Below are 12,501 nucleotides of genomic sequence, written 5' to 3' on the forward strand. Positions count from 1 at the left end.
TGGGAGCTAACAGACTGAAGCTCAATCCAGACAAGACTGAGACGCTGTTGGTGAGTGCCTTCTCTGCCCAGATGGTGGATGTTCATCCTGTTCTTGATGGGGTTACACTCCCCTTGAAGGAACAGGTTCGTAGCTTGGGAGTTCTTTTCGATCCTTCCTTGTCTCTTGAGGCCCAGGTGGCCTCGGTGGCACGGAATGCTTTTTACCATCTTTGATTGGTAGCCCAGCTACGTCCCTATCTGGACAGTGACGACCTCGCCTCAGTTGTTCATGCTCTGGTAACTTCTAGATTGGACTACTGCAATGCGCTCTATGTTGGGCTGCCCTTGAAGACTGTTCGGAAACTACAGCTAGTCCAGAATGCAGCGGCCAGATTGCTGACGCGGACCAGAAGGTCCGCTCATATAACACCTGTTCTGGCCCGTCTGCACTGGCTTTCTATTTGTTTCCGGGCTAGATTCAAAGTGCTGGTTTTGACCTATAAAGCCCTACACGGCATGGGACCGCAATACCTGGTGGAATGCCTCTCCCAATATGAACCTACCCGTACACTTCGCTCAACATCTAAGGCCCTCCTCCGAGTGTCATCCCATCGAGAAGCTCGGAGGGTGGTGACTAGAACTAGGGCCTTTTCAGTGGTGGCCCCCGAACTGTGGAACAGTTTCCTTGATGAGGTGCGCCTGGCACCGACGCTACTATCTTTTTGGCGCCAGGTGAAAACCTTTTTATACTCCCAGGAATTTTAAAGTGTATTTTAACAGTATTTCACTATTATCTTGTATTCTGGACGTTGTTTGGTTCTTTTATTGTTTGTTTGTTATTGGTTCTTGATTTATTGTATTTATTGTATTTATACACTGTGCTTGTTTTATCTTTTATGTACACCACCCAGAGAGCCTTCGGGCTTAGGGCGGTATATAAATTAAATTAAATAAATAAAATAAATAAATAGCTGGCGACACTTCCAGGAGAAGAGCACAGGCCTTTCCCGCTCCCCTGGCTGGAGGGAATGGCATCCTGAGTGTTGGAGAACAAGAGGCTGGGGACCAGTCTTGCCTACTCTTGCCTTGAGCTGGAGATGGGAGAGGGAGGCTGGACGTGTTCCCAGTGCTGAGTCCAAAGCAATGGCTTTGAGGGCCGTCTTGAAACCTAATGGAGCAGGATCTGGGAATGCTGTGAGCCCTTACACCTACTGAGCCTGTATCTAATATCATGGTAATTAAAATCATGTATCCCAAAGACACCGTCGCCTCCAGCGACCTTCATTCTACTGAGAAGAAAACAGAGGCATCTGCTGGTACCCCTGATGCCTCTCAGTGCTCAGTGATGGGGGTGCCCATAAGAATGATTTGAGGCTCGAGAAATTCCTTATTTCTGAGTTCTCCTGCTGGATCTCCATTCTTCTGTGGAGATTTCATTTTCTTAGCTGTTCTCATTTTTTGCAAGATGGGTCATTCTTGCTTCAGGATTACTTTCCCATCCCTTTTTCACAAGTGGCAGGTACTGACACGAATTAAAGCATTGTTGCGTTCCTCCCCAATCTCCAAGCGGTGAGATTTCAGGGGTCCCTGTGCTCATCCAGGGTTTGGTTTCCTTTGGGAAGAAGGTCAGCGGAGACTGCGGTGTCTTTTTGAAGTATGGTTTATTTATTTACACACATTCCAACCTGAGCTTAAGATGGGAGGGGGGATTCAAGGCATCAACAGTCCAATATCCAGCTTTTCCATCTGGGTTGCAGGAGGCATTCTAAAGTCATGGTGCAGAGAGATAGCCTCTCTGCCTGCAGCCCCAGCCATTCTCTAGACACAACTAAAAATGCAAACCTCTGCTAGTGGCCAGGAAGGGGGGGGGAGGCTCTCCTGAAGAGTTTCAATGACAAAAGGATCTTCCTGGCCTATTCCGCAGTTGCTGGGCAACTGATAGACCCATTATCCTACCTGGCTACTCTGTTTAACAAAGGAGAGACTCATCTGACCAGCACAGTGAGTCCCTCATTTCAAGGCACAGGAAATCAGGGGGTGGAAAGGTGACTCGCAGGGATCATCCATCCCAACCCCCCGAAAACTCATAACAGTATATTTGCTGTATATTTCCTCTTTCTCATACGTATAAATGTCTGAAGCCCTCTATGCACATACATTCATGCCATTTATTATTGATACTGCCTTCTCTCAGTCCCACCAACGAAAACAGCTAGGTTGGTGGGGACTAGAGAGAGGGCATTCTCAGTGGGAGCCCCCACTCTCTGGAACTCCCTCCTGTTCGATCTCCGTCATGCCCCTTCCCTGGATACATTTCGCAGAGCCTTAAAAACCTGGCTCTTTGAGATATATGTCCATCAATTTTTTTTCTAGATAAACCTGTCAAGGAATGGAAACTTCTCTTTGACTTTTTGTGGAAGAATAAAATGATATGATGTTAATGAGATTTGAAACCAATTAAGATAACCGTTGGAGGAAGGTGATTCTATAATCTATTAAGAGACAGGTTTGTTATATATTATAGATTTATAGCTGAACTATGATAAATCAGAAGTCAATACTTTATATGTTTTTTTCTTTTTTTATTGTATTAGTTATTGATTTGTGTTTTTTCTTTTTGTATTGTTTTGGTTTTGAAAATTTGAATAAAAATTAATTGAAAAAAAAAAAAACCTGGCTGTTTGGACAGACCTTCGGGATGCCTGGGGTAGGCTAATTTTTCTATGATTGTTTTAATTGTTTATTGATTGCCCTACATTGTTCTATACCGCTGCTATTTAAAATGGTTATGGTTGACTGCATTGTATTTTATTCTGTATTTATATTGTATTTTATCAATTTCAATGTGTACGTCGCCTAGAGTGGCTTCGGCCAGATAGGCGACACAAAAATTAAATTTTACTTTTACTTTACTTTTTGGAATGTTTCCATATGCTTCTGCACAACTGTGCGTTTGCTATAAATATTATTCTAGCATTGTATTCCTTCCTACTAGGAGGAAGCAGCTGGTTTTTCAGGCGTTCACAGCATCCTGTTAGGCATTGTAGCAAAGCCACATAGTGGGAATGACACTTGTCCTCCTGTGGAGGTCTGAGTTGTTGTTTTTAAAGTGAGTTTAACCCTTTCTAAGAGAAAACTAGCTGCACTGATTTGGTCTTAAGATTCCAGTCATCTTCAAGATTATGGTGAAGTCCAGTATCTTTTCCTTAGTGCCGATTGGATCTTTCCCCTCCTCCTCCATTCCCACTCTCAGCCCACACTCTTGGCTTTGCAGGGCCTCATAGTGACTCTCCAGGGTTTCATACAGAACATGCTTGAAACCCTCCCTGGAGATGCTGGATTGAACCAAGGACCTTTTGCATGCAAAACAGGTGGTTTCCCAACTGAGCTGTGGTGCCTTCCCTTACAGGTAAAGTAAGATTCCAATCCTGTGGTTCTAAATGAAGAGCTGTTTAAACAGCAACAGAGGTAGCTTCATGATTACTGGATCGCCTAGCTCTGCCCTGGATCTCTTCATTCCTTTTTTTTGCAAAACCAGAAAAGCGGTGCCCTTGAATTGATTTTAGCTGTATTTAGACAACAACCTGAATTAAAAAAAATCTCGGGGAAAGGCCTTATCTCTGCAGGTAGATCATCTGCCTTGAATGCAGAAAGTCCCAGGTTCAACCCCCACGGGCATCTCCAGGTAGGGCTGGGAGAGACTTCCTGCCTGAAACCCTGAAGAGCTGCTGCCAGTCAGAGTAGACCAAACTGAGCTAGATTGGCCAATGGTCCAACTCAGTACACAGGAGCTTGCTGTGTTCCTTTGCTCTGTGCAGCGCATCTTTTTTCTAATAGTTAAAATGAATGAAACTAGATTCGTAGAGAGGGAGGGGAACATCTGTGCCCTTCACAGGAAATGTCCTTCCCTGTCACATCACTTCCTGCCTGGGAGGAGAGTGGCTTCCGGCTGTCTCCCCCTCAAGGGCTGCAGCCTCGGTGGCTCCTTCTGGGGTCTGGTGAGCCCCCGGTGGCATCCCTGCTCCCTTTCAAAGACCAAATGTCCTGGCCTTGCAAGCCTCTGCCACCACGGGCAACACCTCCCAACACCCCCGTGCTTTGCTGCCGCCAGGACCTTCCCCTCGGAGGTCCAGATGTGAGTTTTTGGGTGGACTCTTGACGTGATGCTCTATTTTCCTCCCTCCCTGCTCAGGAACCGAGCGTGAGGCACGGGAGGACGGAAACAAAAGAGATCATCACTGATCCATTTGATCAGAATAGCCCAGGGAGGCGCCACAGTCCTAACTGGACCTGACCCTACGCCGGCTCCATCCATCTCTAAGCCAGACCCTGACAGCCTCTGACTGTCACTCAGCCCCATCTGTCTCCTGTCAGATGCTGAAGGTCACCCATGAAGGAATGGTTTCACCTCTGTTTTAGGATGTTTTAAACTGTGTTGTTTTGAATGTTTTTAATTAATTGCCTTTGGGCCTTGGAATATTTTGAACTGTTTTTAATACATTTTTCTCCTTTTGGTTAAATGGTTTTGTTTATGTTTGCTGCCCAGGGCTCCTTCGGGAGAAAGGGTGGGGTAGAAATACTACCACCACTACTACTACTAATAGTAATAATAATATCACTCCCCATCCCCCGTCCCTATGAAATCAATTCCCTGTCTCACTCAAGACCTGCACTCTCTTGACCAATCATCATTCATACGCAAATACTCCCTATCTCACTCACTCAGCCAAACCCTATTGACCTTAAGCAACATACATCTACGCATCAGTGCCGTCTCACACACACCTTGTTGTGGATTGGGGTGAAGGAGAGTCCCAGGGCCGCTGGGGAGGGTGCACAGGAGGAACTGCAAGGGAAGACAGTGAGGAGGGGGTTTGGGAGACCCCAATGGTGGGGAGAAGTCTAGATTGCAGTGCCAGCTATGAAGCGAGAGAAAAGGCTGGAGCGGCCGACAGTGCAAGGGAGAGACCCTCACCCCATAAGGAGGCGGCCTCTTGGACTGACCCTTTCAGGAGCTCTTACAACATACACCAACAGCAGTTTCCTTTTTGCCCTCCTCTTAAAAGCGAATCCTAGTTAGTGAGACATGCACATAATGGTGGTAGAGTGCAGCTGGATGGAGATGTGCTGTGTTTTTCTCTGCCCCATGAGACTGTGTAATAACATACAAAGAAAAGGGAAGAAAAAAGATAGACGAGTAATTGATCAATTGCCTGCTCTGTTAACTTCCAGGCTGGATTACTGTAATGTGTTCCATGTGGGGCTGCCCTTGAGGTTGGTCCGGAAGCTGCAGCTGGTGCAAAATGTGGTGGCAAGACTGCTCACTGGGTCAGGGTATTGCCAACATGTTACCCGGCTGCTGAAGAAATTACACTGGCTGCCTGTTAGCTACTGGACCAAGGTGCTGGTTTGTGTGACCATTGGGGCCTCCCTGCTTCTCCTGGTTGCCTGACTGAAAGTAAGCAACCTCTTGTATTAAAAGCATAAAAAGGTAAAGATAGCTTGTCTCAGGGCCCCTTTGGAACTGCTATCAGAGAGCTGTCAACCATCCAAGCTCCCATCTGCAAAAGAAAATTTAGGCCCCATCACTGGTTTATCTGAAAGGTTACATGGCAGGAAGAACAATCCTCCCTTTCAAGGATGCTTCGCCAGCGCCCTTCCTGCTCCTCCAGCATTCAACTAGGCATAATAATCTCCATGGCTCCCTGGAACCAAACTTTGGCTCGAACAGTAAGCGATTCTCCTCATTTGGTTCATCACCTCAGAACCCAAAAACTAATTCCAAAAAGGACATAAATAACAAAAGGGATGAGGGCTCAGTGATAGGCTGGGAGAGGGAGAGCGAACAGAGGAGAAAGAATTGTGAGGGATACATCAGCAGGACAGATGCTGCATCTTCTTACCCACAGATCAAAGATGGAAAAGCAAGACTAAGCTATCCCTGAAGCAGGAAAAGGCCCTGATGCCATCAAGACTGGGACCTGTGTGGAGAAATTCTGTGGGGGAAACATGCAGAAGATCTTGGGGGAGGACAACCTCTTCTTAGATGTCCAGTCCCAGCAGTTCAGGCATTTCTGCTACCAGGAGGCAGTGGGGCCCTGAGAGGCTTGCCGTCAACACCATCTACTTTGCCATTGGTGGCTCAGGCCAGAGTGACACACAAAGAACCAGATCCTGGAACTGGTGATCCTGGAGCAGTTCCTGGCTGTCCTTCCAGCAAAATCAGAGACCTGGGTGAGGAAATGTGGAGTGGAGACCAGTTCCCCAGCGGTGGCCCTGGCGGAAAGTTTCCTCCTGAGCTAGGCAGAGGAGAAGAAGCAGGAAGAGCAGCAGATGAGAGGGTTTCATCTAGATCAGGGAAAGCCAACGTGGTGACCTCTACATGTTGTTGAAGTAAAACTCCCATCATCACTGACCATTCACCATGTTGGCTGGGGCTGAAGTGAGTTGGGAGTCAGCAACTTCTGGATGGCACCGTGTTGGCTACCCTTGATATCAAACACCTGAGGGTTTTTATTTTGTCATTCCATTTCTGTTCCTTCTATCTAGATGACTTCAGTGTAATTAGACAAATATTGTTTATCCTCTGAGACAAGCATATACTAAAGGCTTCTGGGCACAGGTTATGGAATGATGTCAGCAAGGTCTACTAAACCTTCTCTTTGTGGTGGAGGGGAAGCTGCCGTTGTTGCATGGAATCAGGTAGGGGGAAGACTCAATAGGGGAGAGGCTGGAAGCAGCCTGGGTGCCTCTGTCCCCTGCTCTCCTCCCTGGGCCTCAGTGACTCTCCTTCTCTGTGCTTCTCTTAAATTTTCCCATAAGAAAAGCTGTGAATGCCATTTAAGAAGGTTCCAGTCCTGAGAACAATGACCAGCCATCTCACCTTAACTTCATGTTATCTAGGGGATGGAAATGTCTTGTTGCTCATTTGGGGTCCAGTGGTCTTTGAGGATGTGGCTGTGTATTTCAGGGAAGAGGAGTGGGCCCTGCTGGAGCCTGACCGGAGAGCTCTGCACAAGGAAGTCATGGAGGAGAATTGTGGGACTCTGGCCTGTCTTGGCTTGGCTGCACGTTGGAGCGCAATATCCATTTTGGAATTCAATATTTCTTCATGTAATACACCTGGTTATTCTGATGTAGTGCCACCTACTTCATCTGGGATTATTACCCTTCTACGCTTACCTTGAATGGGCAGTTACCTAAAGTTATTTCTCTGAGTGTGCATCTTCCAATTCTGCCCTTGTAAAGAGAGGCCCAACTAGGTTAAACTGGCCAGATCATTTGAGAGGTACATTTTAGAGTTGTTAGGAAGCTGGAACTAGCCTCTTGCTCATCGTCTGGTTGCCAGAAAACACATCAGTCTCAAAAGAAAGGCTGACTTTTACTGCTCTCAAATTTCCACAAATATGTGAGGCTTTTGCTGTCCTGGAAATATCTTATCTGGAGTTCAAAGATGCTCTTGCATAACCTGCTTTTTTGCCCCCCCCAAAATATTTTTTATGTTTTGATATTTTGCTTCACATTTCCTTTTAAAGACCATTCTCTGAAATTTCTCTCTAAAATGTTTCCCCATTTGCTAACACAGCGTAGCTAAGCTTCACTTTGGTTTCTACAATAGCTCACAAGACATAACATTTGACATTTTGGACTTTGGGAAGAGAAGCCCAAAGCTTCCCTCTTAATATATCCTCTTCCCCAGACCTGTGGGGGGTGGCAGCAAATCATTCTTTTTTGGGGGGAGGGGGGAAAGACCATTATAGGACAGGGATAGTCATCATGGTGCTCTCCAGAGATTGACTCATCATCTGTGACTGTTGTCCATGCTGATGGAAATGGGAGTTCAACAAGCTCTGGAGAGCACCACTTTGGCAACCCTTGTAACAGGAAAAGGGAGTAAGAAGAGACCTCCCTACATCTGCACATTTCCTATATTTCAACACTTCACATTCCTTCCTTCCTTCCAGGCTACAAGGTTTGGCAGCCTATCATGGGGGGGGGGGTGTTTACCCACACACAGAGCATTTTTTCAAACATCCTAAATTTCAGCACTTCAGTCTCTCTTCTTTCTGACAAGTAGGATATATCCATATGTATTTATTTGAAACATATCTCCCATTTCAGTCAAATAAAACTTTATTTATTTATTATTTGATTTATATCCCGCCCTTCCTCCCAGCAGGAGCCCAGGGCGGCAAACAGAAGCGCTAAAAACACATCAAAACAGACCTTAAAATACACCAAAACAAAACAACTTTAAAAACATTTTTTTAAAAAGCTTTTAAAACATCTTTTCAAAAGGGTTAAAAAACATATTGTTAAAAAAAACTTGACGAGTAGAAACAAAATGGTTAGACATCAATACAACATGTGAAAACCTCAACAGTCTACATATATGTTGGAATTGCTATTTAAGATTTTTTAAAGGTTTTTTAAAAATATGTTTTTAAAGGGGTTTCATTTTAATATGTTTTTAAATATGTTTTAATATATTTTATGATGTTTTAGAGGGTTTTTTCTAGTGTTTTTCTTTGCTGCCCTGGGCTTCTACTGGAAGGAAAGGTGGGATATAAAGTACATAAATAAATAATAACGTAATCAAAACAATATGTCAATCAGCAGAAGGAAACATTAAGAGTTGCAATAAATACAAATACAGATGACAGCCTTCTTAGGATCCCAAGAGCCTGACGTTGCCCAACTGCCCAATATTGAAGTTGTTTAATCATTTGTGGAGCCATGGTTTCCTCAGGCTCTTATCAACTTCTCTCTTCCTTGAAGGGGGCAATGTATGAGAACCAAGAATGAGGGAGAATTATGTGGGAAAGAGATATCTGAAAAAGACAGATCTAAGAAGAGGGAAGAGCAGAGGAGGACATTTTTTCCTCAGGCACTTAACTGCTTCTCTCTTCCTTGCAGATGGTAACGAATTGGAGTCAAGAATAAGAGAGAACTAGGCAGGAAAGAAATATCAGAAAAAGACAGATCTAGGAAGAGGGGAAACTGAAGCAGAAGAGAAGAGGAGGAAGGAATCATTTGCTTCTCGGGGCAGTGACTACCACGAAATTTCAGTCCGAGAAAAAACAGATGAAAGAAACAAAAGTAGTACTGTAATACTTTTGGTTATTGGAAAAGTCTCAATCTTAACAAAAATGGCAAAGCCCATACCAAAAAGAAACTGTATGAATGCTTGGAATGTAGAAAGAGCTTTGCTTCCTGTTATAAAGTGACTATCCATGCAAGAATTCATACTGGGGGGAAACCGTATAAATATTTAGAATGTGGAAAGAACTTCAGAGTCAGTTCTGAGCTTGCTTTCCACAAAATAATTCACACTGGGGAGAAATGCTTGGAGTGTGAAAAGAGCTTCAGTCACAAGACATCTCTCACTAATCATCAAAGAATTCATACAGGGGAGAAGCCATATAAATGCTTAGAATGTGGAAAGAGCTTTGGAGCCAGTTCTCACCTTTGTTCCCACAAAAGGATTCACACTAGCGAGAAACCGTACAAATGTTTGGAATATGGAAAGAGACTGAGCTGGAAGAAAAATGTACATAGTCTTTAAAATCAGAAATGGCCACCAATCCAGAATGGAATTCCAGGGCAACAGGCCCTGATGGTTCTGAAAGCATGTTAGCTGGAATCAGTCTGGTATCCTAGATACAAGGTTCAGGCCAGTCTAAACAGGCAATTAGCCCAGATAAAGGCAAGCGTTTAGAGTAAAATAGCTTTAGCAATAGTGGAGAAACAAATAGGAAGAGAAGAGAATGGGATCAATTTTGTTTAATTGTTTTTTAGTTTTTTTATATTAAAAAGATCAAGTGGTCTAACAGTAAACTTGGGGTTAGTAAAAAAAAACAGTAAAATTAGGGGTTAGAAGGAACAGCCCTGTATATTTGCTCTGTGAAAGAACCTCTACATGCGGAAAAAGAGTGTGTGTGTGTGCGTGTGTGTGTGTGTGTAAATAAGAATAAACTGAGTCTCACCTGAAAATAAGCAGAAATAAAATATTGATGAGATACAGGTTATCCTTAGAGAACTGGTTTAGAGGGAAATTGTGACAAAAAGCTTCAAAATGCAAGAAGGGACATGTTCAAGGCAAGACATCCTTTCTCTCAAACAGAAGATGAACAAAGGCCTTGGAACAAGGAAAAACCTGGAGCTAAGCAAAAAATAAAATTGAAGTAGTGTGTGCTAGTTATTTATTTCCTCCAAATATGGAAAACATCCACAGCATACATTTGATGCACCCTTACACCACTTTACCAGTCGAGGTTTCCTCCCCAAGTATCCCCAGAAGAGCAGTTTGTTCACATGCTGAAAGTAGTTAGGAGACCCTCCTCAGAGCTACAATTCCAGGCCCTTTGTTAATGGCCCCAGACAATCATTGACTACTGTTAATCATTTACTATGACAGAGTTGGCCCCGGTGTGCGTTGCCCATAGAAATGACTAGCTGGTGATGCTTCCAGTAGAAGACAGCAGTCCCTTTCCCCCTCCCCTGGCCAAGAACCAGGCTTGCCTTCAGCTGGAGATGGGAGAAGGAGGTTTGACTTGCTCTCAGTGCTATAATAAATAATAACAATAATAAAATTTTATTTATGAGTTGCCTATCTGGCCGAATTAACAGCCACTCTAGGCGACGTACATCAATACAATAAAATACAATATAAAACAATGAGGGCCATAATCATGGCTTTGAGGGCCCCCTGGAAACCTAATGGGGGAGCAGGATCTATTGAGAAGGCTATGAGCCTTTCCACCGACTGAGCCTGTATATCTGTGCAATTATAAAGACACCACCGTCTGCAGCAGCTATCATTCTACCGAGCAGAGGCATGTGCTGGCACCTCTGAAGTATCTTGGTGCTCAGTGATGGAGGTGCTCATAACAACAGTGATTTGAGGCTTGAGAAATTCCTCCTATCTGAGTTCTCCTGCTGGATCTCCATTCTTCTGTGGGGATTTCATTTCCTCAACTGTTCTCATTTTTGCAAGATGGGTCATTATTCCTGCTTCTGGATTACTCTCTCTCTGCTGTGGAAGTGGCAGGTACGTATAGTCATGATTATTAGTAACATGTATTAGCTACCCTTCACCCAGAGGACCTGGGGCGCGTTACAACAATAAAAAAATACAGCATAGAAAAAAAAGCAACCCCAAATCCCAGAATAGGGTGGGACTTCCAAACTACACACTCTCAGGTGTCGGAGGCCAGGGTATCGAGGTGCGCCTTCAGCATTCGCCTAAAACTGTACAGTGAAGTGCCCGACACACCTTGGTGGGGAGGGAGTTCCACAACTTAGGAGTTCCACAGAGAATGCCCTCTTCTGGGCCTCCACCTGCCTGAGCTTCTGAGGGTGGCAGAACTACCAAAAGGGCCCGGCGTTTGCTGATCTCAACACCCGAGAGGGTCTGTAGGGAAGGAGACAGTCTTTCAGATATTTGGGATGTAAGACGTTTGTGGCTATAAACACAAGCATGACCTGGCTACCAATGCAGCTGTTTTAAAATGGGGTATTATACAGACACAAGATGGCTGTATACTATAGCCAGCATGGATTTTTCACATTCCACCATGTTAAATTGAAAATATCCCCCCTTGCCATTCTGCTACTTTCCACTAGCTCATTTCCAAAGAAAATCTTACAAAACTTGTAGTCCTGAACTCAGAAATGCTTGCTTAGTAACCCTCAAGTTTTCATGCTGATACACAAAATACTCAGAAAGAATCTAAAATTCAAAGCAAAATGAGAAAAATAATCCAGACCCCAGTTGGATGTTGGTTTGTGGGTGGGTGGGTTGGTTTGTGGGTGGGTGGGTTGGTGGGTTTGTTTTGTTTTGTTTTGTTAGATGCCCATCTGGCAGAGGTTAATCTGCCACTCCGGGCAATTTACAACCAAACACAAGTACATTTCATATAAACATAATCAAAATCCTAAAAATTAAAAGCTTAAGCATTTAAACCCCCCAAGAACTGCAATCTGCCAGCCTAATCCCCTTCCCACGCCTGGGTAAAGAGCCAGGTTTTCAAGGTCCGCCAAAATCATAGCAGGGAGGGGGCCTGATGGAGGTCAGTTGGCAACAAATTCCAAAGCGTAGGAGCCACAATAGAAAAGGCTCAGCTCGACACACCAAGCGCCTATTGTCACCAAGCCACGGCCATCAAAAGGACCTTGGGATCCCCAGTGCACACCAGAAAAATTCCTGAACCATCTTGGATGAACTGAAGATTGCATTTCTTAATTGCAATGCAACTCTAAGACAGGAAGAATTCAGTTCTTCTTAAAACACATGTAGGTCTTCTGTAAAATGCTGCCTGTTCAGGCAGGAGCAATATAAAAACCCATAGATTTTGGCCCTGGTCTAACTAAAGTGATCTTCAGCCATATACACAGAGTACATGTAATCCTACTATTGACCTTGCCCCATACTCTGGCCTTCATCTTCTGTAGTTTAAAAGTAAAAAATGCATGGCTGATATTCATTCAGAAATTTAACACGAGTCTATAAAAGCGCAGG

The sequence above is a fragment of the Rhineura floridana genome, chromosome 3 (assembly GCF_030035675.1).
Source record: "Rhineura floridana isolate rRhiFlo1 chromosome 3, rRhiFlo1.hap2, whole genome shotgun sequence".
Taxonomy (NCBI): Eukaryota; Metazoa; Chordata; class Lepidosauria; order Squamata; family Rhineuridae; genus Rhineura; species Rhineura floridana.